Source organism: Rhinolophus ferrumequinum, chromosome 4 (genome assembly GCF_004115265.2).
Source record: "Rhinolophus ferrumequinum isolate MPI-CBG mRhiFer1 chromosome 4, mRhiFer1_v1.p, whole genome shotgun sequence".
Lineage (NCBI taxonomy): Eukaryota > Metazoa > Chordata > Mammalia > Chiroptera > Rhinolophidae > Rhinolophus > Rhinolophus ferrumequinum.
The window spans coordinates 52435143-52462528 of NC_046287.1; the positions used below are offsets into that span (position 1 = coordinate 52435143).

The 27386-nt window shown below is 37.8% G+C and overlaps 1 protein-coding gene across 3 annotated transcripts in view; it reads left to right on the top strand.

Moving 5' to 3' along the window:
- The window catches only part of MYO16 (myosin XVI), a 550393-nt gene that overhangs the window by 301000 nt on the left and 222007 nt on the right, over positions 1-27386 (top strand). The window lies entirely within an intron of this gene.

A 27386-nucleotide genomic window follows, 5' to 3' on the forward strand; every position in this document is an offset into this window, starting at 1 on the left:
GGATATAACATTAGTTATGCATTCCTAATCTTTGGTAGTCTTTTGAAATAATGGCAAATATTACTTGGGCACTTATTATTCATTCCTAGCAAATGAGGTTACATAATAGCTTAAAACACACACATGAACTGAGGGGCCGATTTTCTGCGCTGCAGACAGAAAGCATTTGTTAAAATGAGGGTACATTGGTCATAGGATGGTGATGGAGGTGAGGGGTCATAAAGATAGGGAGCTGAGGAATGGCTTTGCAATGTGTACATTTCCGCCACTGCGTGATCCAGTGTGTCTCCCCAGAGGGATTGGCCCAGATTTGAATCAGGATGAGAACAAAACAATCAGAAGAGGAAACATCATTCAGAAGATAAATGGGTGGGAGAAGGGAGAAAGAGGGAACTGGACCAGGCGTGCTGATCCAAACTCACTAATGAATTTGTGGTGGGGCACAGAGGAGCTAGACTCTGAAAGAGGTTAAGATCTCTGTTAACACCTGATTTATAGTTTATTGAACATTTGTTACTGGGCTCAAGAAGAATGGTGTGAGTTTTCGTAATTTTATGAGAACTTCTGTAAGAAAAATTAAAGCATGCTTGGGGAGGAAGAGCGTGGCCTGAGGACCAATTGTGCTGGTTTTGAGAGTTGTTGAAGGTGGAGAGGCTGATTAGACAAAGAAGTGGAGGCATCATGTGCAAGCTGGAGTGATGTGGGGTTTTTCAGGGCGTTGGGGTTTAAATGGGCCTGAACTAGAACTGGTTGGTGAAGCGATCGTGATTGGACAACCTCTGTTGTGGCTGTTGCTGTAAGGTTGAATGATGGTGGGGCATAGGGCCAGCGGTAGGAAATGAATTTATAGTTTGTATTTTAAATAGAAGAGACGTAGTCAAGTTAAGAAGGCCTTATCAAAACTGTGTTTTATTTAAAGTGATAGACTATTTTGGGGTATAGAATCTCCCAAAGAAACAGAAATTCAGAAGAAAAAGAAAACACTGATATTGAAGCATGGTATCCCAGACTTTAGTGGCAAAAAAGAAAGAGAGAGAGGAGAGGGAGAGGGAGAGGGAGAAGAGAGAAAGAGAGAAAGAGAGAAAGAGAGAGAAGAGAAAAGAGAGAAAAGAGGAAAGAGAGAGAAAGGAGAGAAAGAGAGATAAAGAAGAGAGAAAGAAGAGCGACAACGAGAAGACGAAGAAAGACCGAACCAGAAAGACATCGAAAGAAAGAAAGAAAAAAGAAAGAAAGAAGAAAGACATAAAGACAGAAGCCCTGAACGCCCCTCACTCCTACTACAGCCCGACATCCCTACTACCCAACAGCCATCCCTCCACCGAAGCCCTCCATCCCTCATCCTCCCTGAAAGAAAGAAGAAAATTCTAAGCTCCCAGGGCATTTTAGTTGAATGGTTTTTATTCAATCCCTCATTTGATAAAAGAAGAAATCAAACCCAGATCACAAAGAGGCTTATACCAAAGTGTCATATATTATGCAATGGCAACATTGAGAAAAAAAAAAAACATACCTGGAATCAACGTTTTACATTTCTACCTTGAACATCTCTAATAGAACCTATCCCTAGGAGGAAAAGCATCAGATTGGGACCCATTTGTTTGGTGTTTAGTGGTCAGCTGTGAGAAAGAAAAGACTTGGATTTCTGTGTTCCTAATCTTTCTTACAAGCAAAACTGAACACTTTTAAGAGATCGTTGGTTTATAGGGTGTGTCTGTATGTTTGTGCGCGTGCGCACGTGTGCACTTGGCAATATGGACATAGAGCCATTGAAGAAAAAAGGCAATCTACCATTCAAAGAAACAATTTAAATTCTTGATCTGTGGTTTGTACCAGTCTTTTGAAGTGTGTGAGTGTGGGAGAAAACAAGCATTTCTTTATTGAGCTCCAGTTCTAACATTCATTTCTCTTTGCAAAAGAGAGTTTGGAATCACTTAAGCTATTTAGAAAGTCAAACAGTCAGGGGTTGCTTTGTGAGAAACTCTAACAGGAAAGAACTCAGCAAAATAATGAATAATTCAATTCCTTAGAACAAAGAAGTTATTTTATTAAAATGTGTTATAAATGTCTAATGGACACAAAACAACATTCCTCAATAAAAATATACTCCGCCACTCCAGATTCATAAAAGTATCAATTGGAACATTTTTACAATGAGGATTCCATAGACAAAATATTATTTAATAATAAAACAAGCTGTTTTACAATTTATAATATATTATATATAATAATATTTTTGTGATTTGTGTTATGTGAGTCTTCTTACAGTTACAATATTGGTGGATCTTACTTTGCAATGCTGCTAAGGTTTGAGGAGTTTGAGAGGTCTAATGTTTTGTTCAGTGATTATGTATATTAAGTACCATAATTTTAGAAATTGCATGTTTATAATCGGTGATATAAATCTGAACTTGCTAGTTTTCCAGCCTTTCACAAATTGATGATTTTTCTGAGTCTTACTAGAATTGGTATTCATAGGTAAAGGATAGCCATATATATATATATATATATATATATATATATATATATATATATATGTGTGTGTGTGTATGTGTGTGTGTATATATACACACACACATACACACACACATATATATATATACACACACATATATATACACATATATTTATACATACACATATATATTTAATATGTGTATATACATAAATGTATACATATATATTTAGGCATACGTATGCATGTGTGTGTGTATATAGCTATATTTGTATATCTCTATATACACACACATACATACGTATGCCTAAATACCTACATATGTGTGAGTGTGTATATATATGAACACCATTAATAATACAATTATTATTATCACATATACTTATCTGATTTTCTTTAAAAAATATGTTGCCATATCAATTAAATAGAACCAATCAGCTACTACATTACCATCTGAATTTCCCTTTGCTCATTCAGTACTCATTCCACAGTACAGCTTGTCATGAAATTTTGATGACGTATATTGAGTCTTAAACAGTATGAAAAATTTTAAGCTTGCTTCCTTCAAATACATCTTTTGTCTTTATTATAAACAACTCATTAACTACATGAAACATTACATAAACATGTATTATGTTTGTATATATTTATAACTGTGACTGAACTGAAAACACTCAATATTTATCACATGTTCTTATGTGATTAGAACTTCAAAGAGAAGAAAACATTGTTGTAACTAATGCTTTTATAATTAAAGCTGCAATAGTGCTTTGTAACTTTGACTCTGTTTTTGGAACTAAAAGTTTTTAAAGTATCACATGAAAATTTATGGAGGCTTATTTCAGTGCTAAATGTACCTAAAAATACTTTCCTGTTTGTAAAATTGAGACAATGTCTGGAACACGCCAGTAGCACTCCAGCTCAACCATAGGATATAAACGATACAGATACAGACATTAGCTCCTATAGTGCAACTGCATGAAAACGATATTTATAACATCTTGCATAAGAATCTTCCTGTGCAGATTGTTAAAACAGCAATGAGAAGAAATATAGTCTCTAGTCTCTCAACATTTTGAGCAGTGGCAATAAGATTGCCCTTATTGAGAATTCCCACTAGATGGTGCACTCTGCACAAAGTCAGACAGGAACAACAACAACAAAAGCTCATCTCTAAAGGTTTCTTGTTTTATTTGTGGTTCTTCCTGTGATTGACTTTTTCTTTTCCTGGCTGTTTGTTTTTCAAGTTCTATTTCAATTTTTTTTCTTGTACAAAATACTCACTATATTTGGGGAATAAACATAGTTTATATTTGTGGAACTTGAGCTTTAATGAAAGTTAGAAATAGTCATTAATTGCTTATCTTTAACTTCCTTTAAACAGCTTTTATGGGTTTAGCCCCAGGACTGTTGGGCTCCAACAGTTATCCAAAGAAGTTATTCCTAATCTCCCTTCATATTGATTAATGATGGAAATGATTTTGGTGCTGCATAACAACATTTTCAGCAAAGGTCAGGTTTTGAATTATAAACTGAAAGCTAGCAATCGTTTGACTCAGAGCTGTGACCTGTTTCTAACCTTATGTGTTAGTGAAAGGAAACTCTGACTCACTAAGTATTTGCACTTATGATTGCCGCCCGGGAGTACACCTGTCACAGTACGCTGCAGCAATGAACTCTCAGTGAAAGTTCATTTTTTTTGCTAAGGCTTTATTATTCACATTAAACTTAACCTGAGAAAGTCTCACATAATTAAAATAATAATAAGGTAAGGGTAAACTTAGATATTATTCGAGGATCATTCCTCATGATTTTGTGATACAATAAAAGATTTACTTGGCCGCACATTTTAGGCAAGCAAAGCTTGAAGGTTCTCCCAAGACAAAGGTGAGAGACAAAAAGTATTATAATCTATTTCTAACGGACTCTCTTATTATTATAAATGATAATCACAATTGTAATACATACAACTTATAACTCATGGAGCACTTACCATATGCTCAACCCTGTCTTAGTACTTATGTCCCTTGTCTCGTTCAATCCTCACCTGTAACTATGCAGAGGTGGCAGGACCACATCTGCATCAGATAGACCTGGATGTGCGGATGGAGAGTCAGCCAGGAGCCAGGTATGAATCCAGGTCCTGCTGACTCTTAACCCTGTATTGATTCTGCAGCAGTGTTCCCTATAAAACAGCAACCACTGCATTTGCATCCTTGTGTCAGGAGAATTTTTACAGAAAATGGAAGGAAAAGCAGAAAATTAACGTGTGTGTGTGTGTGTGTGTGTGTGTGTGTGTGTGTGTGTGTGTTTATTTAAAACTGGTTAAGCAAAACTAACCTAGGACATTCTAGATTTGTTATCTCTACCATAAAAAGAAATTCTGCGTCATTTCTTTGTCCAGTAACATAATAAAAATTTTCAAACTACAAGAGCTTGCCTTGTCCTAGTTGAAGGTTATAGTATTGAAAATATAGGAAGGACTGGTTAATCTCTTTAAATGGGCAGGTAAATTTTACTTGCGAAAGTCAACAGGGAGGAGGCAGGGTCAGTGTCTTTCCTAGTACTTCCTTCCATTCTTGAATGATGTGTACCCAGAAGAGGAGGGAAGAGAAATAAAAAACAAAAGAAAATAAGAAACAGACACCATGTTCTGCCTCTTTGGTTAGTCTACAAAAGCCTAAGTTATGGGTATCCTGAATTGCACTTATAATAAATCTGAAGCACAGATGTATAACTTATTCAATGATATTTAGCTGGTAAATTTAGTAAATGAGAGAGCCAGACTTCAAACTCAGGTACATGTAGCTTCAAATGTTCTGTTTATCAGAACTCTGATTGTCAGTGTCAGGTACCCAACTCAAACGCATTAAGAGAAAAAGAGAAGAAAAGAAGAGAAAAAAAAGAAAAGAAAAAAAGAAAAAAAGAAAAGAGGGAGAGGATTGATAGGGTCTCATAACTGGAGGAGACAGAAGTAGTGCTTGCCAGGGGATAACTAGATCCAGGAACTCAAGTGCTGCCTCCCCCTGCCCTGCCCCCCCGCCATGCACGCACGCGTGCACACACACACACACACACACACACATACACATCTGTTTTACTTTGCATGTGTGTTTTAATGCTGAGAGGGATACACAAAGCCCTAACATTCCACACATTAGGAACACTAGAAAAGAAGCAAAACTTTTCTCTTTCAAAGAGGCCATCTTGGCAACCCAGCTTAGGCCTCAGGCCCATCCCTGGTCCCTGACTCAAGGGGAGAGGATGAGATATTTGACCCATGAGTAAAGGGTAGGAACTGTTTAATCAAAGAAGGAGACATTGGGAGCTGCACACAAATAAACAAATAGCTTCATGAAGCCTGTTTCCTCCAGTCAGCTCCAAACACCAGCCTGATCCCCAGCTGCCTGAAGGGAGTGTCAGCCCTGGTGTCAGAACACAACTGTCAGGAAACCTGGAGAGCGGACACTGCCCTGCCACCGCTGAGTGACTGCTTCAGCTTACTAAGTTGATTTTCCAACTAGCTGGGTCCAATAGTTACCCATATAAAAGACCATTAATAAAATAAATGTATTTCAGGAGGCCTGCAAAGAAAGACTGTAACATATTTTCATATAATTTCTGTTTTATGTATGTTTCCCAAAAAAATATTTTGGGGGGATGAAGGTTCAAATGACACTGTAATCTACCCAATCTATAATTTTATTAAGTAGCTATTTTATGAAGATTTTGCTATCTAAATATACCTAAAAAATTCAGATTTTTACCTTACATTTAAGGGGTTGACATGCATTATATGGTGACATCTATTGTTTTTGTTGTTGTTGGTTTTATGGTTGCTATGGTGATACTCTGAAACTAATAATAGCTGTTATTGACTGAGCACTTCCCACAAATTTTTCTCTTTATCAATGATAATTATGGAAGGTTGTACTTGATCTTCCCATGTTGCAGATGGGGTAACTGAGAGCTTTGGGTATTTGGTTAACTAACCAGCATTGAGAACAGATTATATTTGAAGTCTAATCTGTTTAATTCTCAATTATTTGTATGAATAGTTTTGAAATTATTCTATATAGTAAATAAATTTGCATCACAGATAAGTTTTACTGCCTCTACTTCAGCAAGAAAATTATTTGCTAAAATCAACTTCTTAAATCTTCTTTCTTCTTCAAATTTTTTGACAATAGTAGCATCATTAAAATTTTGACAGTGCATTCACACACATAAATAAATATGCACACACATAGGCACATGCACATAAAAATCAACAAGAAACTACCTCTAAGGCTGCATTAAGTGTTTTACTGACATTTAATGAATGCCAGGCTTTATACTTAATAATTACTTAGATTATCTCATTTAAGTCTTTTAATAACCCTCTGAGATAGGTACTAATGTGGTCCCTGTTTTATGGATGATGACACTGAGACCTAGAGGATCAATAACTTACCCAAGGCTAAGCAGGATGGGAATGGGGGCACGATGATTCCAAACCTGGTGGTCTGTCTCCAGAACCCAAGGACTTAGCCTCCGCTACTGAAAGCTGTTGTGCATTTGGGAGGTGTGATGGCCAGCCATATAATTTAGAAATTTATCCTCTGTTCTGGTATATAAACTTTAAGGCTAATGTCTGCACAGTCATGATTTGGGGAAAACAGATGAAAATACACCTTTTCTCAGCATACCCAGACAATTACACTCTTTTTAGAGTTTGTTTCTGGTCCTTGGAATTCCGGTTTGATTGTGTCCATTTTCCCACTTACCAGTGTAAAAAGAAAATACCATGATCCTCAAATAGTCTCACATCTTTGTTCCTTAAATGAAACACCAAGTGCTGAACATTTTGATATCATCTCCCTTCCCCATCCTCTCCGTGCAGCTTCTTGTCTATGTACCTCTTCCATCCCTCCCATTATACTCAGGGCTGATTAACATTGGGTAAATTCCCATTTAAGGATGAAACCCCCTACTTCAGAAATCTTTAATTAGCATCGCTTTTCTGTCTTATCAAATAAAGTCTCCTTGATGATGCAATGCAATAAAGCCAAGTAGGCCTCAAGGAATTTAGAGGAAGGGATTGTTGACCTGTTCTTTGAAATTCTCTCTGGTTGTCTTAGCATTTAGGAGTGGAGTTGGGTATCAGTCAAGTTAAAACTTGGTTGTTTGCTGAGTGAAGCAGATAAACTCGCTTGAAACTAGATGGTCAAGCAGCATGTTTATTTTTCAGTTATGAAAATAGAAAGTTACTCTTGTATCAGGAGAGAGTTAAATCCTCTGTATCTTGCTTTCCCAGTCAGTAAATTAGATGTAATAACACATTCTCAGGGTTATCATGAGTGAATCATTATAAATTTAAAGCACTTTAGTATAGATTCTCAATTGATTATTTATAATCCCCAAATCCAAAAAGTTCTGAAAACCAAACTTATGACTCATGTGTTGGTATTAGTTAATTAATTAATTTAATAAACAAAAACTAACACAACCTGAACTCATTGGAAGCAAAATCTAAACCTGAATTGACATGGAATTTTAAATTATCTTTATATATCTCAGGTATTGATACTGTCCATATGGTTTTTCCCAGAACCAAAATGTTTGATTAGGGGATACTTCTCCAGCCCCACTGGGAATATAAATACTACATACCTTTCAAAAATCAAAAAAACATTCTGAATAACCGAACATGTTTTCCTCAAAAGTCTAAGATAAGGGGTGTGGCTTGGGTAATCTAGTTTGTATAGGTCTGAAAACATGGCAGTAATTATGTTTCTCATCAAAATGAAGACATCCCACCCCAGACCCTCACTGAAAATAATCTCCACCTCTGCTTCTGTGTCTGATGGCAGGATCCATCTACTTTCAAGACACTCTCGTCCTTCTTCCCTCTTAATTTCTCTTTCTCTCTTTCTGTTTCTATTATCTCTGTCTCCCTTTAAATGTGTATCTTCCTTATAAATAAAATTTATTTCATTTTATATTATAAAGAACTGTATTGAGATGCTAAACAGGCATGGACTTAGAAAGCAATCTCTTCACTTCACCAGTGGTGGTGATATCGTTTGTAAATGGAGGTGTGGTTCTCGCAGACTAATGAAGCTTGTTGAGAAAGGCCACAGTCTTCTCAAGTGTTTGTTGATTCCCCAGGCATTTTAGAGGGACTTGTTCACAGTTCTGTGTGTGTGTGTGTGTGTGTGTGTGTGTGTGTGAGAGAGAGAGAGAGAGAGAGAGAGAGAGAGAGAGAGAGAGAATTTGTCTCCTGTGGCTATAGCAGACAGCACACCACACTCAGATGGGACCCTCTACCAGTCATGCCCACCCATTTGTGTCCAGCCAAGGCTGTCAGTGACATTTCCTTCTCTCCAAGCTCCACTTGCCAGCCTCTTCTGCCCCTTGCACAAGGCAACCCTACATTACTGGGTTCACCAAGCCCTCCTCTGGGTCAAGAGTGGAGTGTCCATCTCCCTGTGACAGGCCTGCCACATGAGTCATCCTCGGAGCCTGGGTGACCAGTCACCCACTGGCCTGGCCCATATCTGTTCCAGCTTGGCTCTGTCCCCTTACTGACTCAGTGGCCATTCGTCATTTTTCTTGGACATAACACAAAAAAATACCCCTTATCAGTACTTTCCATATGTGCTCTCCCCAGTGGTCCCCCAAATCCCCTTCGTATTTCACAGAAGTATAGGACAGACGTGGCACAGGGAAGACAAGATGTTGTTCTTTGTCCTGTTGATAGAATCACATTGCCAAAATCGGTCTGCACAGATCACTATTAGCAAAAAAGGCGCCTATGGATCCTATAAAGCCAAATCCTGCATTTGCTGACATTTAGAGCGATTGTGTCCTCAGTATGGGGTGACTGTCACTTGAATTTCGTAAAAATTCAATGATAAATATGTGTAAACTGCTAAGAGCTGTTTTCAAGCTGAAAGCACACAAGTTAGGGACCCTCCTCTTGCTGGCTGCATAACTTGGGGAAATTGCACGTACTCTCGGCTCCCATTTGCTCATTCGTGAAGCAGAGCCAACCTCAGAGCACCGTCATGAAGACCCTGTGGTCTGCGACGTGAGCCCTTAGAGAAGCACCAGCCCTAGTAAATGCTGTAAAAGACCAGCTAATGTAGCTGGTTATTATTGTAGAAGGCTCTTTCCCACTGAAGCCATGTGAGAAGAACTGACGTAATAATTGTTAGTGCCAAAGATTATAGTTCCCATAGAACGACTGGATCTTGAGCAGCCTTCCTCTCAGTTTCTGCTTCTGCCTCAGTGCAGCTCTGCCCAGGGCTGCACTTCTGTTGGGTATAGAGTCTGGACTTGGGTCCTCATGTTACTGGGAGGAGTTGATTATTTCAGTTTTTCAAAATTTACTTGGACCTTTTGATGAAAGTCATCGTAGCCTTTTTGAAGAAATGAGGGAGACTAAGAGTAGATATGGAAAGAACGGTGGCCCAGGACATGGGCTGCAGCTGGTGTTGACAAGTCTCAGACTGGTCTCTCAGCAGCCCCATGGCTTAGCCTCTCCGCTCTTCCCCTAGCAGCACAAGAACTGAGTGTCGCATTACTGAGATACAGAACAGAATACAACCTAAGGCAGAACTCAAACACTTCTGGCAAACTTCCAGTTTCACATTTTCCACGGGGCAAAAAAGAAAAAAAAAAATCAATGCAAATACTTTGTCTTTCTGTACCAGCTAGAGTAGAAAAAAAAATACAGATTTTTCTTTAAGTCTAAAAACCTGCACTTACTTAATCACAAGAGACGATGACCTCGATAAGATTCTGGAATGCATGATTTGTCACCGATCATCTGCCTCTTCAAGTGGATTCTATTAGGTTCGGATCAGATATGCATTGTGTATATTTCAGGGTGGGTTTTGAAACTGATAACATCGTGTGCATATTTATGTAGAATCCTGATAAAACGCATGTGTCTATGTGTGTGCACACAACTCTGAAATTACATTTCACGCAGTTATAAGAATGAGCACTTTGAAACTAATTCTGTTTATTCTTATAAATCCACAGCCAAAATCTGAAAACATGTGGGCAGTATGATTAAAATCATAAGCAACATTTTTTCAGTACTGAGTTTATGAAGGGAGCTAAGAACTTGACATACATCATCTCACTTCATCCACAGCCCTGCCTGACACAAGGTCGGGTTGAGTGAATCACCCACAGTCACCATTCTAGGAGTGCAGGGCTACGGCTTTGTCCAGACCTTTCTGAAACACATCACAGTACCCCTTTTAAACCCTGATTTCCAAATAACAGGTGAAAGGTTTTGTGAAAATATTCAAAAAGGAGCCACAAAGGACTGTCGCACCCAAGAAAGGGTCCCTAACACATAAGGAGAGGCTGACGTCCCTGAAGGATTAGCTCACAGTTGCTCATCTTGTGTCCTGGTATTGGGTGTCCTGCTGGGAGGGTGATGGTTCACTACAGCATGACTGGAAATTCAGACACAGGAAGGGTAAAGAGTCACAGGAACTGGCAATACAGTGAAGACAGTGTGGCTAAATGGTTACTGTTGCTCACAGTCTCTGATTCTGGGAGAATTATTTTAAAGGAAGAGGGTCTATTGCAGCTAATGCAGGGGCGTGAGCCTGGGAGGGCTCTGGATTAGGCAGATTGCTGAAGGTCATGGGGTCTCGTTCCCAGCACGAGGCTGCCTAGGCAGTGAGGATGGAGGAGGAGAGAGAAACTTGACCTCTGGCCAGTCTGAGCAGACCCACCTCACCTGTGCCCTCAGCCTCCCTGCTTTAACCTCCCCAAATATGCCTGTATTCTGCCCACAAGCCTTTTGCCTGCAAAGAGTCCTTCACCCTCTGCCTTCTGAATTCTCGCTCTTTCTTGCAGATTCAGATTTCTCAGAATTCAGGCCAAGCATTTCTGGCTCCTTTGTTTTTGGCTTGTTTGTGGCATTCTGCCATGCCAGCACTTCCTGTGAACCTTGTCATTAAGAACGTGCAGGGCCTTGATGTTTGTCGTGAATTCTTTCTAAGCCAGACCTTCCCCAGCCAGCATTCGTAGACTATGATTTCAGAACCTAGGTCCGGGCATTGATGCGTAAGCTGTGGCATTTCATTTTGTTAGCTCTGTCTGTTCTGACCCTGGCATCTCTTTTATTATTGAACTCTCAGCTCCATGAAGCCTCCTCACAAACCTCAGAGGATGCGAAGAATTCTCCCATCTTCAACTGTCAGTTTAAGACCTTGGGTGACTCGAGAGGCATTAGCTTATTAAAACATTTGAGTGTGGAGCTAATACATAAAACAAATCTTCATATGAAGATATATTTATGGCCCCATAAGCACTTGGACATCAAACAGAAATCTCTAACTGAACATATCCCAGTCTGAACTTTTGGAACTCTCGATGAGCCCACCCCACCCAAACCTGCTCCGTACGCTGCTGGCAACTCCAGGCTTCCAGTCGCCCAGACCCAAATTCCCTAGATTGTCATTGATGCCTTTCTTTTCACAACCATAGGCAACCCATAAAGCTGGTTCTACTTCTCACTCTCTTCACTGCTGCCACCCTCGGGTGGCTGGCCCCTGTGCCTTGCTAGGATGATGGCATTCATCTTCACAGGTCATCCATGTCACCATAAGGAACCAATCCACAGTGCAACAGTCAGTAGTCAGAATGATTCTTTGGAGCACTCTTCTGCTTAACCTGCCATATTTTCTTATTTCCCTGAGGGCAGCAACCCACCAATGGCCTCCAAGGCTCTGTCTGAACTGGTCCGTCTCAGTGCTGAGCTTTCTTCCGGTCTCCCTGTGGCTCCCTGCCTGGCCACTGTGGCCTTCATATCGTGCGTTGAGGACACCAGGCACGTTCCCAGCCTAGTTTTGCTCTAGCTGGTCCCTCTTCCCAGTGTACTCTTCCTCTTGATTCCACATTGGTGAACTTCCTTACCTTTTCAAGACTTCTCTCACATCTCCCCATCTCATTGAGCCCCTGAGAGAACTGTGACCTGAACCCCGAGCCCTGCACTTCCAAGCCCTCTTAGCATGCTCTGCTTGCTTTTGTCCATAGCACTCAGCACCTTAACGCACTCTATAATTTACTCCCATATGATACCTTCTGTGCCTTGATTGCCCCTATGGGAGCAGAAGCTCCATGTGCCTTGGCTTTCCTTCTCCATGGGAATGGAAGCTCCATGAGGGCACTGGGTATTTGTCTGAATCATTGATGAACTGAAAGTGGCCACGATAGTTCCTCTCACAGATTACGTTCTGAATAAATATGTGTTGACTGTGGAATATATGAAATCGGTTTAACCGAAATCATCGAGAATGTCTTATTCTTATCTGCCAAAATATTGTTTTTGCTCAAGATTTAAAGAACAAGATTTTTAAAGCAAGGTCATTATTTTTCTTGTTTGGGTAATTATTTGCCTTAACCTGGGGCTTTCCAGCGCTATTCCTGAGTGTGTTTATCTTCAGACTTTGTTAGTTTTGTCTGTTTTGACACTGACATCTCTTTTGTTACTGAACTTTTTCAGCTGTATAAAACTTCCATACAGAATTTTAGGGGAAGCAAAGGGTTTCTGCTGTCTTCCACCATCAGTTTAAGGCCATAGAGTCAAAAAGGTATATTAAAATATACCCAATCTCTATGTTTATATACTTTAAAAATCCATTTGGATAGGATGCTTGGCTCCATCAGTCTGCCCAGCTGGGCACTACAGATAAGATGCATAAAGTATTATGAGATTTCATAGACGTGTAAATAGAATCTAAGATGCTGTAAGCTAGTGGAGTTGTCTCCTCCCTCGAGTGGCTCTTTCCAGTTACACAAATCTAAACAGAGCTCCCAAACCACAGCAGAACCCAGTCCACATGTTTCTGAGTCATGAGAAAAGTCATTAATTGTGCCTCTACCCACTCCCCTGCAAATACCTTCCTCTGAGCAAATACAAAGTGCTCTGTGATCATTACTAATAAAGTGCTTCAAAGAGTCACTCTCACCCCCTGTGGTCTGAAGGGTCGATGATGCTTGAACTTCAATAGGAAGAAATTTTCATTATTCAAGTCAGTTGTATCTTACGGAAATCACTTAGAATCAGATTGAGTAGTGTGATATTCCCAAACTTTCTTCACTTATTGATTTGTAAATGCTGCATTTTTCCATGACCTTGAAGCTCTGTATCGCAGAGGTCAGTTCATTTCCTTGTCTCACAGAAGAAGTCAGTGAGAGCTGTATCGGTGCTTGTAGGTAGGTTCTCTTCAGCAACATGGCATGGCACGCTAACACTCTTCTGATTGTGCTCCTTCTGCTACATGAAACCTAGTGGGTTTTGTTCAGCACCTGAAGTCCATTTTCATTGGTTTGTCACACTCTGAGGTATTCAGCGTAACTTTTTTATGTTATTTCATACCAGCCCATAAATGATTTCTGCATTTCATTGTTCTGAATGTGACATCTCTTTGATTATTTCTTGGTGTTTAAGAAAGGTATTCTGAGCCTACGAAAGGTCCATAAATGGCTTTCCAGGAAAGGGGTTTGTGTTCATTAGTTCCTGTCTTCTCCTGTCATTGTGTTGTTCAGAATTAAGTAAACAGCATTGTTTTACACGTTTGACTGAGCGTCAGCTATGGGCATTCCAGAGTTTAAGGACGTTCGACCAACGATGAATGAGGTGTCCTTGATCCTGAAATGGTAGCACTCTTGCTAGTACCAGCTTTTCTGTGGTGTCTTTTAAGACATTGGACTCACCTTTAAAACCATGAAATTCTTACAGTGCATTTGTTTTAAGAAATAACAATGGAGTAAAGGGGAGAGTGTAAGGGAGAGCTGAACCAGGATGAACCCGTTCGCTAGCTGTGTGATCCTGGATTGTTCTGTACGTCGCTCTGAACCCTGTCTTTCATTTATAGATAACGGTAATATTAATGATCTTGAATGGTTGTTGGTGGGATCAGAGGTAGGGTAAATATAAGATGACATGTGTGAGAATAATAAAAATGGCAGCAGAATTGTAATTGTTAGTTTCTAATCGTTTTGTGGTGATCATTTGATTCTCTCCCCCCAAAATCTAATTCTGCCACCAAGTCTTCCCTGCCTCAGCAAATAGCATCTCGACTTATACCAAAACCTGAAATATTCTTAACTCTCCTTCCCTCTCATACCAGTCCATTGGCAAGTCCTGTTGGCTATGCCGCCTACATACCTGTATACAACAGACCTGGCTACCTCTGCACGTGTCCCTGCTCCAGTCCTGGGTTTGGCTACTGTCATCTCTTACCTGAAATTTCTCCAGGCTTCCTTTGGGCTTCTTACTACCGACTGGCTCCCACTAAAAATCCACACCCCGCTTTTCAGTAAAGATGCTCTTTTTAAAGTTGAAGTCAGTTCCTGTCACTATCCATTCTCCTTGACACTCCCAGCGTCTTCCCTTGAGAACAAAACAGACTTCGATCTCTTGGCTTTGTTCGTGGGCTTCTGGTCCATTCTGTGTCACTGCCATGGGGCTGCTGCTGCAACCACCTTGCTCTGACGGCCACCACTCTGAGCCACCTGCTCAAAGGGCTCATCCCCCTGTCCTCCTTCTTTCACGCAGGCCTCAGCTGATGCATCATGTGCTCACCAAGCTCTTGCAAAGTGAAATGGGCTGAGGGGTTCGGACAACATAATGAGCAGAGAAGGGAGGAGTCTGGGAGACCAGCTGTCAAAGAGGCTGTGGGCAGCCAGTCCAAGGAGACACAAGGCTTCACTTGTCTTTCTCTCACTGATGCAAGAGTAGGTATTATATACTATCCTAGGCACCATACCTTTTCTGAGGATGCAAAAATAAGAGATGGTTACTGCTCTGAAGTGGCTCAAAGTGTTCAAAATCTAAGCAGTCTGCATGTAGCCATCAACATTACTACGTGAGAAATGTCCCGAACATCTGACTGCGAGGTTCCAGGGGCACTTGAGGCTGCTTTGTGCCCAGGCTGTGGGAGAAGAGTGAATCAGGGGCTGTGAGCAGAGAGATGGACATGGTGTGACTGTAAAGGGTGAAGTCACAGGGAATGGAGAGAGGCAGAGGCACTGGGGATGAGTCTAAAGGTCCATAGGGACAGGAGGGCATGCATGGAATAAGTATCCAGAAACCGATGGCCATACGGAAAAGAAACAGAAGTGGAGATTTCTAATGTGAGTTCTGGAGAGAAATAAGAACAGTGCCACAAATGAATGCTCCCCAATGGTGGGCTTATTCCACATACACTCTTTCCTTACCTGAAGAATACATCCTTCACAGTGACAAATGCTAATAAATTGTGTTCAGCTCAGTTAATCAGTATGCCTTTTGAACTGCAGGTGCTAAATGATACTATAAGCATATAACACACTATAGATATAACTTATTTCACATTATAGTTCTGTTTAGTTTACAGGCATTGTGTCAGAGGCTAAGAATACCAAGATGTAAAATAACCTGTGGCTAAATTTCCAGAGTCTTAGTGGAAAAAAGGCCCATAAATAGCCCTTAGAGTGTGATATGACAAATGACAGCCATCTGTGAACCTCAGCCAAGAAACACATCTTAGACGCATGATGCCCTAGTGATCAGAGGAGTAAGTGTTCACCAAACAAAGAGAATGTCCCAGGTGGAGATGTAACACAACAAAAGGACACTTAGAGAAAATGAGTGTGTCGTGCCCAAATACCAATGATTGTCCTAAGTGAGGAGGTACTAAATAATGAATTATATTTGCACTTTAGTGTCTCTTCTCCCTTATGCCTTCCTCCACACAACAGTAAGAATCATCTTTCTAATTTAGTGATTTCCAGCATCCCTTGGGGAGTGTTAAACCTATCGGTGCCAGGCACTTCCCGGAGATACTGGTGTTAGTGGTGTAGGGTGGGACCCGAGCCTTGGGAGTCGCTGCCATGGGATCCCAATGTGCTCCAATGAGAACCACAGTCTCAGGTCAATCAGGTGCTGTGGTTCTGCAGGTGCCATCTTTCCAGAGGTTCCCTGAGGAACTCAAATACAATTTCAGCTTATGCAATTGATTCTCAAATAAGACCTTCTGACCTGGAAATGTATTTCTATTTTACGAGTTTTTGGAAACTTTGCCAGTTTTCCTTTGTGACAAGGTAAAGTCAGGCAGTACAAATATTCTGCTGTGCAGGAACGTACCTAAGGCATGGACATAACATTTCCCTGCCCCCATGACTAGAAGTGTTGAGCACATCACAGAAATTTAAACCAGCAACTGAGTTTTCACAATGCAGAGGTGGGCTTTCCTGCCATCTCCACCAATAAGGAAATCAACAAAATGCAGAGACATAAGCTCTAGAACGTTTGAAGCGAAGACGGCAGTCAGGCAAGGAGCATGCATGCACGCTCATAGCTGAGACATCTCTCACGCCACCACATTGATTTCTGCCAGACACATTTTCAGTCAAGTGGTCCAAAATTGTTCAAGAAGGGCTCTGTCTGCACTCTATGAGATGTCTAGAACTTTCTGTCTTCCCAAGTCTCTCATTTTAGAAATCCCTGCTGCAATTTTCTGGCCCATTTCCGCTCGGTTCAGTGTTCAGCAGCGAGTCTTCCAAAGAGGCATCTGTGTGCTTCCCTTCCTGGCTTTCTTCTTTCTCCATTCTCAGAGGAGAGGAATGCCAAGGATAGACGGGTGGGAGAAGCCTGAAAAAGAGGAAACATAGATGAATTCCTGAGGTCTTCAGGAAAACAAAATGAGACCAGCTTAGAAATAGGGAAGGCTCTGAGGATGAAGGACAGGAAGGCTTATAATGCAAGTGTCAAACATCTCATCATATATCAATACATGCATTAATAGAGTTACTAATAATGTTCTATGAGTATAGAATTGTATCAGATATAGTGTACTATATGTCATCATTTTCCGTATAAATGTTATATAAAATGTATATTACTACATATAATGCATATTATATGTAACAGTATGGTTGTTAATATACATAGTTCCATATGTTTTATATCTGAGCAGCAATGTGTCACTCATCTAGAAACATGGGAATTTTTGCATTTGGATAAGTCATGTTGAGTAGATGTTAACATAGAAGAATGACTTATGATGCATATAAAAAGCTAAACATACGAATATTTGAAAGGAAAATGGAGAAGGTTGTTAGGTAAAAGGAGTGTATGTGGACAAATTGCATAGATTTAAAATTTACACAAATACGTAGCAGTACTGTAAAATAAAAATTCATAGAAAAGAAATGGGCCTAAACATGTGTTTACTTTTGAATTTAAATTGCCTAAAGTAAAATAATGAACAAAGGTATATTAGGTAAGCAAATTATAGCTTTTCGTATTGATCCCATATTTCCGACACTTATGATATACTTCTTTAAAAAATGAGCATATCTTAGGCCATAAAGTTTTATAAATTAGCAAATTCAGAAATTGTACAGGGTATATTCTCTGTTCATAATGTAATAAAATTATAACTTAATACGGAAATAAAGGCAAACAAAAATCACTAGAAACTAAATATTGACAACATGGAGAAAGAGTATAACCACATATGCGCATTTATTTAGTGACAATAAATATATCAGATTCTTTTGCACAAATCTGAAATTGTCTCTAAAAGAAATGAGAAATCAAATTAAATGAATAGCCATAGAGGGAACCTAGACTGTTTCCATCCATAAAAGGAGCCATGCCTGGGAAATTCCTAAGCATATACTTTCAAATCTTCAAAGAACAGAGAATTGTTTAAATCATTGAAGCAATTAAAGCATGAAGAAAATCCTTTGTGCCTTTTTCAGAAGGCCGAATATACAGAAGAGAAACCTCAGAGTTCCAATATTCATATGAAAAGATGCATATTCTCACAAGTAACCAAGGAGATGCAAATTGAAAAAATAATTAGATACCATTTCACAATGAAAACATTTACAACAATAACAAAATCAGATAATAGGAAGAGCTAGGCACTCTTACATACTCCTGATGAGAGTTTAAATTAGTACAACCAACTTGAAGAACATTTGGGCCATATTTGGTAAAGGTGGACATGTGCATAACATATCATAGGTCGATGTTGCTCCACAAGGGACTGTTCACAATGTCTGGACACATGTTTGGTCGTTATAACTTGGGGATGGCGGTGCTGCTGACATCTAGTGAGCAGCGGCAGAGGGTGCTGTCAAACGCCCTGCATCTACAGGATAGCCCCACAGCAAAGGATTATCTGGCCGCAAATGTCAACAGTCCTAAGGTTGAGAAACTGGCTTAGAAAAACCCATACACGTGCATTAAAAAAAAAAAAAAAAACAATGTACATGATCTTCACTGACATATTCTTCAAATGTGCAAATAAATGGAAAAGAAAATAAAAGACCATATTTTGGAAAATGAATAAATTAATCAGACTGGAGTGGTGGTAGAATATTTTAAAACAATTTAATGAACCTAAACTATAGCTGTTAAGAATAGCTTTTATAAAGCTAAAGTTAAGAAAGCAACTTGCTGAATGATGCATACAATAGAATTAATATTTATGTAATTTTAAGTGAACATAATAACATTATGTACTTGATAGGTACTTATATGTAATTCAAATTAAAAAGTAGACTGAAAGGATAGATGCAAAATTGATCATAATAGTTTCATCTGATAAGGAAGGAAAAGAATGTGGAGATGGAGGTGTTAATTTTATCTGTGAAATTTACTTGTAAAAAAAACAAAGATCTGAAGTAAACGTGTTGCTATTATCAGGCTGTTGGACATTGATATCTTGGCTGTCTGTATGTTCATCTTTTAAAACTAAACTTTTTTGACTGTAAATTTTTTCAAAGATTAAAAATTTATAATATCTGTGCTCTTAACACATCAGAAGACATACCAATAAAATAAAGAATAGACAATTATCTGACTTATAGATATAGAGGCATAAATAAAACATTAGCAAACAGAATCTAGCAGTCCATTAAAAGATACTTAATGATCAATATTAGGAAATTTAAATATTAGTATACATCACATAAATAAGTAAAAAGAGAAAAATCGATTGACCATTTCAAAAGGTGCCAAAAGACAAAACAGTCAACTCCCAAATCTTTTTTTGAAATTAGAAGTAAAGGAGTCTTTCACAAGAAAAAAATTGTTTATCTTAAATCCTATGTAGACATCAGATTTAATTGTGAAATAGATCCAGGCCCTTTTTAGCCTTGATTCTAAAGTTGTAATCATTGTGATAACAGAAGACTATAAAAAGGAATAAACATTATCAAGAAGGGTAAGACAAAATGACCATTATTTATAAATAATAAGACTGTCCACCTAAAAAATCCAATAAATGAATGGTAAAGTATTTTCTCTAATAATGTATTTCAGTAAAGTTTTGAGATCAAAACAAACATATGCAAAAATAAAAGGATCACATATATACCAGCCATATTTATCCATCTCTCTCTTTCCTGTCCAACCTAATTTCCTACCAGTTCCCAACAAGTTTTCAGTTTTCTAGGAGCAGCACACCTCTTGAATGTGATCAAACTGTGTTCAGGGAATGAATAAGTAAATGAAGGAATGCCTTCATGCTCTTTTGCATGGATTCTCCTCCTACCATGTTTCCCCGAAAATAAGACAGGGTCTTATATTAATTTTTGCTCCAAAAGACGCATTAGGGCTTATGTTAGGGGCTGTCATCCTGAAAAATCATGCTAGGGCTTATTTTCCTGTTAGGTCTTATTTTCGGGGAAACAGTAGAAACCATTTTCATTCTAAAATTCATCTTGAGTACCTCTGTCCTTTGAAGTTTTTCCTGACTCCTTTCTCTTTCCTCTGTAGTCACAAGTAGTTCCTCCATCTTTTGAAATCCAGTACATTTTGTGCATATCTTTGCTGTGGAATTCATCTTGTGTTATATATTGTTTGTTTACATTGCTATCTTTCACCAAAAAGCACGTATCCTAAGACTTGAGACCATGTCTTAATCACATTTATGCCCTGGCACCATCATTGACAAATAAGAGGTGTGCAATGAAATGGATGAAAAAATAAACATTGTTACATTTGTATGTGTGTATAGATTTCTAGTTTCGCTGCAATGATTCTAAACATAAATTTTATTTTATTTATTCTGTTTGAAACTTTGATTTGCAAATCATCAGATGCATTTATTTTACCAAGTTTGAAAACAATATTGGCCTTTATCCCTGTGAATGTTCCCTTTTTCTAATTTTTTTCTTGTCTCTTCTCCTGGAACTCCTTTTAGACGCATGCTGTTCTCTCTCATTCTATTTTTCCTCCCATAATTTCTCTTTTATATTTTCCATCCCTGCATCTCTCTGGGCTTCATTCTCAGTAATTTCTGCAGTGCATTCTTGTAGTTGACTAATCTATTTTTGAGCAGTGATTAATGTGATGTTCAACTTATACAGTGCATTTTAATTCCAATGGCTTTTCTTTGTAAGAGTTCTTTTTTCTTTTTTCAAATCTGATCTTCTTAAATATTGTTTCTTTTCTCATGTTACCAGTTCTTTTAGTTGTTTTAAACATGCTTGTTATAGCGTCTATAATCAATTTATAACCAATATTATTTTAAGTTCTCGAGCTTCTATTGCTGTTTATTATGTCTACTGACAGGGAGAATTACTTCTCCCAGTGTCTGCCATTCAGGGTGTGACTTGGTGTGGAGATCAGGTTGGAAGAATCCTGTGTGGCCAGGATTAGGGTCACCCTTTTAGAGATGTTGTCCTTTTGCTCTGATCAAATGCTCCAGGAGTGTTACAAGACTGGGGCCACTTTTATGTTAATTGTTTAGTTACAATGTCCTAGATACATGTGTAGTCTAAGTTTAAATTCCTAAAACCAACGAGGGCTGGCTGTGGTTATGCTTTCTCTGAGGGGAGACATTTGCCCACCCAAAATCCATCCAGAAAAGTTTCCTTGGTGCCTGTCTGTATCTGTGGGCAGATGTTATGATACGCCTCCCACTGAGGCACTGGCCTGTTGAGTGTATGGCTTTATGTAACTTCTAGGGCCTGTAAAATATTCCCCTCCCCATGTACCCCTTCCTCTTGGTTTCTAGAACAAGCCAAAGTGCCCATAAACCACGAGGTTCAGGTTGCAGTCCCCTCTGGTGGTCCAGGGACTGTTTCCTGCTTAGTGAGATGTCAGCTTGTCCTTTGAGAGCAGGTTTTCATGGTCCACATCATCCCAGATGTGTAATAAGCAAGGGGTTCTTTGCTAATGATACATTTCCTGTTTGAAGAAATGAAGAGACTCTTTTTCTTCACTATCACTACAGAGTGAAGAGCGACTTTAGATTAAGGTATATGGGCTCCCTATGTGTGTAGAATAGAGCATACTGATGTGTGTGTATGCAGGTTTGCATGCCTGTGTGTGATTGTAAGCATCTTTACATCCACCCAGGAAATGGATGTTCCTACATTTGATTACAGCTAGGTATCTTGACAACTTCTAAATACTTACGTACTTATTTTGGAATTATTGTTAGAGATAATGGATTCAGAGCTTTAGCTTTTAGATTGAGTAATCTAACACTTTTATCTGAAATGAGGTACTGGAGAGATCAGCAGAAGGCACTGGTGGCATCACATACAGTGATGTCATGCTATTGTTGATGGTCTGTTGGGCCATGTATAATATAATGTGTGTGTGAGTGTGAGTGTCTGTGTGGTAACCAGGTACAGAACACACTGTCCTAGGCATGCTGCAATATCGCACCTGTTTAAATGTTTCATGGTAAACAGAACATCACACGTTGGTGACTGATTTTATTTCTCAGTTGTCTCTTACATCAAATGCATTAGTTTGGTAAAATAATCCACATGTTGTACCTATAAACCCTCATCCTAAAACTGCTGCTTGCTAATAACCTTTGTAAAAAAATAATAATAATAATTAAAAAGAGACCCTAAACACTAGAAGCAGCAGAGGACACTTGCAAATGATTGAGGAATTAAAGTAACAAGATTCTGATATCACATTGAGTATATCATTGTGAATCCCTTAAACATAAAATAAAACTCAGGTATTTGGGCTTATGCTGCACAGTAGGCCACTTCTACTTATTTTTCATAAGAAGAATTACTTTTGTATGTTCTTCTAAATGTGTGCCACCTCCCTGTCATGTTTCTGAGATGAATTGCCCTGGATCCTCAGGTGAACCATGGGCTGGACACGCTCAGTACACACAGCTTCCCGGGGAGAACAGGCTCTGGACAAAGCCCACTCTTGGTGCTTGATGAAATCTGAAGGAGTGGATCCATTCACCAGGTTCTGGTGAAATCTGAAGGAGTGGATCCGTTTCAAGGAAGAAGAAGCCAGAAAGGAGAGTTCACTGGGAATAGGTGCAGGACGGGGGACTTGGGTTTCTGCTGACAGTGACACTCTACCCTTCAGTTGCGTCCGTGCCTCCTCCCTCTTCAGAAAGTATCCTGAAGAGAAAGAGGATCCTACCACATGTGAGAGAACCACCATGGAAAGAGTGTGCTACAAACTTGCATGAAGGAACCAGAAAAATGGACATTCATATTCATTTGCCCTTTTGCATTCTTAAAGAATGCTCCCCAAACATTGACTGTATTGGAAGAAATGCTTTTTCTTTTTGGATTGATACGCAATGCTCACCGAAACAATGAAAGTTCAGATTAATTTAAAATTAACATGTCGTGTGTTACGGCTTTGGGTACTACAAAAATATTCTCCTCCTTGTCTCAAAGCAAATTAATTAACTTTGAATTTTCTTAAATATCTAAAAGTCAATTTAATTATGCATACATACAATAATCTATTTTGTGGACAAATTGGTCCAAATATGATATGTTTTGAGTGTACAGTATACTCAATTCCACCCTTCCAAAGAACACCAGAGAGGTCAACAGGTCTGTATTTTGTGGATAGTGCATTTTTACCTCTTCTTTGATTAGAGACTGGTTTTTTAAAATCATTTATTGTTTCAAATAGTAACTCAATTATTTCACTATTTTTTCTTTGTCTTGCATAATATAATGATTATTACAATCACACTTCCTCTAAGTATCCGCATTACTTTGTAAGTTCACTTCCCTGAGACAAGGGATTTTTATAATGTTCGAAGAATCCCCAAGATTATAAAGCCTTTTAGACAATGTGCTGATGAGAGTAAGTGCATTTACAGAATTGTTAACATTTTACTGCATTACTAATTGAAGTGCACATTTAGAGTTTCTGATCGAGCCAATTGTTGATTGAAACATGCACCAATATTTTAGCATTTAAAAAACCCAAAACATTCACCTTTTTAAATAGTGGTTTACCCTCTTAGAATTAATAATTAAATAATCACTGCTATTATATAAGCATTCTAGGTAATACATAAGATAATGTATTATATGTATATCTTGCTATCATGTCTTGACACTTCAGTCTCCCCTGCTGACTTGCACATTCTGTCATCTCTGGATAAATACTGTGTCTCATTCATCTCTCAATACCCAAGAATCACAATTCTTGGCACATGTAGACACTCAGTATTTTTATTTACTTGACTGAAACTTTTTTATCTTAAATTAGCAATTTATAATAACAGAAACATGGAACACTCTCTTTCACCAGCGTACAATTTGTTCAAGTCTGTCTCTTTATAAAGCTTCTTTTATTCTCCAAAGCAACCTAGACCTACTGCAGCACGGTTACCTCTCTTAGGGCAATTTTCATAGCCTAAATTTTTATTTAAAATTTCACCTATTACTGAGTGAGTAATAAGAGGGTGGGAACCCTGCTTCATTCAAGCCTATGGCCCCAGCAAAGAAGCATAATTGGTATTAAATTAAACATTTAGAGATAGAGTGAATAAATTGATGAATGAATGAAACTGTCTTATTTGCTGTGACGATAAGAATGTTCATCCAGTGAAAAAAATGACTATTCTAGCCCAAAAGAGGAAAAGTATGAAAACATTTTTATGAGTACCCGTTGTCCAAACATAAACACTGTATTTTTAGCACCCTGCACTAAGCAAATTAAATCATGGTTGATAAAATGTTGCCTTTAAATTTCTGCTTAAACTACAAGAATATTATTTACTAGGATCACATCATAATATAGAGTGGTTGTTGAAATGCAAAATAACTTAGTAACATGTCATTACACCCTACGGCAATTTCCTGATCTAGATCATTATATAGATGTAGTAGGGTTGTTTAAATGTAATATCATCAACATTTTAAGTGTCCTGTATGATCATTTTAAAATGGATTTTGTTGTCTCTTTAGCTGAAATGTGTGATTTCTTCCATGTAGTGGAAATTTTCAATTTCAGCAGGAAGAGATTTCCTATCTGAAACTGGAGATTAGTGGGAAGTGAGAGGGGCATTCAGAGTAGTTGGTGTTAGCAAATCAGCTGATTAAGGTTCTAAGCCAGAGTAGTAAAAACAAAGCACAACACATGATGCAATTTAATACTAGATGTTTTTCTTCTTTGTACTCTACCTTCCCTGGATTTCTTCTTTCTCCCATTACCACATATAAAGTTCCTGCTTTCAGTAGTACTTGTGGTAGAAACATTATTGGGGAGAGGAGACTTAAAAAGGAAAGAGAAGAAAGACAGACCAGCCCACTTTATTCTTAAATAAAACTTTCTTAGGAATAGCATCTGTTTAGGTTAGAAAGGAAAAGGGAAATAGGGCATGGGCACTTTCTTTCTTTCTTTCTTCTTTCTTTCTTTCTTTCTTTCTTTCTTTTCTTTCTTTCTTTCTTTTTTCTTTTTTTTTTCTCCTTTTTTCTTCTTTCTTTCTTTTCTTTTATTTTTTTTTTTTTTTTTTTTTTTTTTTTTTCTTTTTTTTTTTTTTTTTTTTTTTTTTTTTTTTTTTTTTTTTTTTCTTTTTTTCTTTTTTTTTTTTTTTCCTTTTGCTTTTTTTTTTTCTTTTTTCTTTTAGCTTTTTTTTTGTTTTTTTCCTTTCTTTCTTTTTTCCTTCTTCTTTCTTTTTCTTTCTTTCTTTTTTATTTAATAACGTGACTAGAGATTTTTAACTTTATTTTAGTTCATCTTGTATAATTCTTCCTCCAAATTTCGATTTTCTATCAAATCAAAGTAAATGTAGACTAATTCTAAACCTTCCTAATAATTCTGACCTTCCTATTTTAGAAAGCTTGTATTTTTCCATAAAAGTTGAGATTTCAGAGTTAACCATGAAGTGTTTGATTCTTTAAATACTGAAGTTATTAGAAATAGCAGATTTAGCTGAAAGAAGCTAGTAGAGGGGATTTGCATAATGTTCAAAGGATCCACAGTACCAAAAATGTATTTAAATTTATTTCTAAGGAAATATAAAGTTTGTACACTTGAAAATTAATGTAAATTTGACAGTGAAGATGCATCTGAACTTCGTTATTTTTCTCCTTATAATGTTTATTAACATCTGTAATAAGTGTAATTGGTTTAGAAAACTATAAAGTCACTTCTACAAATAACAATATTGGGATAATAGTCAGTGTATGAGGGAAAGTTATAGCAATATGTTAATTATTCTTCTGGGTTGACAAACATATTAAGCCCAGAATAGTCATGCCTACTGGTCTTGGAGATTCCAGAATTCATCTTTGGAAAAACTAGTCTTAAACATTTTTTTATTGATTCAGTGCCTTTCTATGTGACTGATTTCTTTTCTATATTCTTGTGTAACTTATTTGGATATCTTATATTAACGTCTGAAAATGATATCACATCTGGAGCTAAAGCACACAATTCTGATGTTTAATGTTTTCAGAATGTTTGATTTTCAGTTGATAAAAGTGAACTGGCATCTTAAAATTTTTAACCATAGAGCTGGGAGGACTATGGGTGGAGCTCAGCCCTCTGTTAACTCTCTAGTGTTGACTTCCTGTTGAACTTTATGGTAACTTCTGAGGGGAGGGATGTGAATAAAGGGAGCCATGTTGGCCACTTGGTTCCTTTTTCCAAGAAGTGTGTTTGCACTCCTTGGTGTTTCCGCTTTTTTTCTTTTCCTGAATAAACTGTTTTCTTTTGGTGGATTACCTGGAGAATTATTTGGCCAGTCACCACAGTTAATTTTTCAATGTAATGATATAATTATATTTCGGCAACGTGCTTGGGTCTTTTCTGCAATGTTTTTTATGTAGAAGGATTTTGACCTAAAAATACAGTACAACATGGTTAGTAACCACTTATTTAGAGTATTAACCTATTACTTGACCTCCATTTATTGCTTCATGAATAGTGTTTTTGGTGTTTAACAAACACTGTTTATTGTTTGTTATTAATAGTAGTTTAAATTTAGATACAGGTAGAAATATTGGAGTTCTTCAAAGAAGTTTAGAACTAACCAGAGAATAAGGACAAAGCTTACTCTGAGTGCTAATGACATCCTTCCAATAATTTTCTTTTAGATTACCTTAGCTCTGTTTTAAAATTCTATGTTGTAATATTATATGAGAATTATATTTTTTACGTGATGCGTAATTTATTGAAAATAATGTAGCATATGTATAATCACAATGACAGGTCCAACAGATACATTTTACTAGAAAATATTCAAAAATAGAAGCAAAAAGAGATGTAATAGAATATTAGGTCTTGGAGTAGAACCCACACTTTCTATCCCTTGCTTTCTTTCTTTTATTAGGGTTAATTATGAGTAAATGAGTATTTTTATGTGTGCTAATGTAATCACTTTTATTCAACTTTTAAATGAGAATCAATATTTAGCAAAAAGAAAAATTAGGGTATTTAGTTTATGAAAATATCCTGAAATAACCAGTTCTAATATCCCATTTCTGACCTACTCTAGTTGCATACTTGGTCTTGAGCAAGATTACTTACTAGGTACATTCTGCATTTTAATAAGGTATGTATTATGGTTGAGGAGATTTTCCTGAGTTTTATTTTTTTAAATCTTTTAAATATTATAGATATAGTATATTTTTATTTTACTCATTTTAAGTTCTTTATAAAAATCCCAGTTTT